Raw genomic sequence first — 3,180 nt, 5'->3', positions numbered from 1 at the left:
CTACTCTTTTTTTTTACTTTCTCCATCAGACAAAAACATGCTCTAGATCAGCGGTCTCAAACCAACCCAATCGCCAGAATAAATGTTGGTAGTGTACATTCCTGCAAACCACGGATATGTTACATTTGTATGTTATTATGTTGCGGAAATGTTTCAACAAGGCTGTGGTGCACAAGCAGTTGGGTTTAGGCATAACATCTCCTTAGTTATCGTTAGGTAAAGGATCATCCATCCATTTTCATCTGCTTATCCAGGGCCAGGCCCTCTCCCGAGAGTGGTCCATGGCAATTTTTTGGCAAGTACAAGTGGACCTTAAGTCCAAAAGGTTGCAAAACCCTTGTTCTAAAATATTCCTTAAGAAAAGGAATACGATTCGATTTTATTGGACAGCTTACAATTTGTAGAGAAAAAACTTGCAACTGGTCATAATAAATATGTTGGTGAAGGTTCTCAGTCATACAGGTCATAGTAAGTTGTCACATATTGCCACTTTGCAGTGCACTTCTGTATCTACATTTTGCACTGAAGGTATCTTTCTTTGTCTGCTATTTACGTTCCAGGATGCTGCTGCCGTGATGTCACACAAGCACATGGTGGGATTACACTGCAACAAAAGCGCATGGCAATCAACGCTGGAACATCAACAGAGCACATGCTGGTGTGGATGGTTAGGATAAGTGGAAGGAGGCACATGGTAAGATGCAGTAAAAACATCACATTCAGAGGGGAAGCAAACACTTGAAAAAGTCCGGGATTTGTTGTACCAATCCACCATCCCTCCTGCCCATCCCATAGGCTACCTTGTGCTCCTTATATTATGTAATTCTGTGTTTCAACCTGACACTGTCTTGCTGGGTATCGTGCAGACACGATAGGTTCCATTTGGCCTCGTTCTCAAGTGATGCCGTCCAGCCGCATATATGCTGCAAGTGCTGTACGGGCATCTGCCAGTTTGAAATAATGCTGCGAACAGGTTTGTTTAGCTGCATTCTCAGCTGATGCCATCTAGGAAACGTGAAAGGTGGCTTTTGGCATCTGGATTTTATACTGAAACTGTAAAAGCAGCTGTATTTGACAACTTCAGAATAGGAATGGCCTGAGTAGTTCTGGGTGCTAAATCGTAGGCAACCAGACTTGTTCGAGTTTCTTGAAGACATTTGACCGATTGGATCATAAGTAAATAATTGGTTTCTGTTGAGGGGTCACAAGATTAAAATTCTATCTTTATTACACAAAAAAGTATGCAATGGCAGAGTATGATATTAATATGATTGCTATTATACCACTACTGCAATACAGATACAAAAAAGGAAGAAATTATAGTTAAGTTTAAAATTACTTTAATTGGATTACTGTAGAATAACAAAAGGATAACCAAGACTATACAAACAGTGACAGAGGTGTACTGCTCTGTGCTCAAAATAAATGAAGTGATGAACAACAGAGATGTCTCCAGGCAAAGTCTTCTCTAAATTGCATTTGTCTGTTCACAGGGAAGTCTTTTTTTTTCTCTCCGTGTCTTTCAAAAGGATGTCTCATTATTTCCAATGAGCAATATTCCTCTCTTGCTCTCTTTCTTTTTCTGATTGGCCTGGCGGCGCCAACACTGGAGCTGCACCAACATAAAGGTCTCAAGCAGCACCTCCTCTCTAATGATGGGAGGACAGCGGACCAGCCTCTTCCCTCATCCACCTCTCACCACACTTAACAAGTCGCCCTCTCCGTCTGTTCTCACTCTGCCTTCTCGTCCCCAGCTTTTCCATTTCCATCCTCCACTCAACATCTATCTTCATCTCAGTCTTTTCATCCACGTGTTCTTCTTCACTCCCTTTTCAAAAAAAAGGCAGACCACTCACTCCTTCCTCCTTATTACATCTTGCCCACTCTCTCTTCTCTCCTGTTCTCGGCTCCTACCTCAGCTCTCCCTTCACCCCGAGGCAGGAGAGCGAAAGAACAAAGGGCCCCTGATGTCTTCCTGGAGAGGTTATAAAGCAAAAGTCAAATTGTATTAGAGCTCCGCGAACATTACCGAGGGAGGCAGCGCCAAACGTGGACAGCCTCTCAGACCGCACTTTCAAAATAATAATTACGCTGTAAGAGATGAAGCGAGGGAGACAGAGGAGCAAGGAGGTGAAGGGAGGAGAAGAGAAAGAGAGGGAAGATCTGTGTTTTTATTTAAGCGGACTGAACGTCCTGAAAGAGTAGAACCAGCTGCTATCTCCGGGCGTGCAGAAGGGGGAGCGGAGGCAACGCTAGCAGTCTAGCAGAACGGATTTTGCCAGCTCAAGGGTATTTTAGAGGCCTTTATCTGGTAAACAGGTCAAGGTGGGGCCAACATATCCTCACATGAACCAGACAAAAGACAGCTTTAAAGTTTGCTTTTTCAAGTAATTATTTGGGTATTATTGCCTTTATTTCAACAGTGGATGGTGGAGGTGACAGGAAATGAAAGGAGAAAGAGGAGGAATAGCATGCAGCAAAGGTCGCTGATCAAACTTGAACTGGGAATGTTGCTGTTATTTTTTATGGTCACTTCAAGGCCAGCAGTTACCAGGGCCGCATAACAAACAGGAAAAGGGGGCGTCCTCTGCCTCCAGATCTGAACCCGAACAGCCCAGTTTAACTGTATGGCAATCAATTTTGGTAATTTTATTAATTTTATAAGTTTGCACAACTGCACAATCAACTAAACTGGCTCCTAAGGTTGTACACGTGTCTTACAGAAACGCAGTAGGAATCTAGTTTTAAGATAATTTTATTTTGTATTGTATTGTATATTGTAATCCTATGGTGTGTATTCCTAAAAGGAGTGTTACCTCTGCTAAGGAGATTATGTTTTCACTTCAATGTGTTTGTTTATCTGTTGGCAAAAAAAAAAAAAAAAATAACCCAATTTTCACGAAACTTATGGAACACGAGGAAGTGTGGAGCATGGCAAAGGAAGAAGTAATTGAATTTTAGAGCAGACCTGGATCATGCTGGATCATAGACTGTATATAGAGATCAACAATACGCCCCCATGCTTGCCACGCTATGCTTAAGTGAAGCTAAAATATCCCCGACACGGCCACTATCAATCTTTCGCTGGTGATGTCATTCGGAGTCTGGACAGTAGCAATATCTGCAATAGGGGAGTTCCCACCAAGACACCCATCTGAACAAATGTGGGCAGTTTCATTG

The sequence above is a fragment of the Plectropomus leopardus genome, chromosome 21 (genome assembly GCF_008729295.1).
Source record: "Plectropomus leopardus isolate mb chromosome 21, YSFRI_Pleo_2.0, whole genome shotgun sequence".
NCBI lineage: Eukaryota > Metazoa > Chordata > Actinopteri > Perciformes > Serranidae > Plectropomus > Plectropomus leopardus.
Note: the sequence above shows the minus strand (reverse complement) of the source record.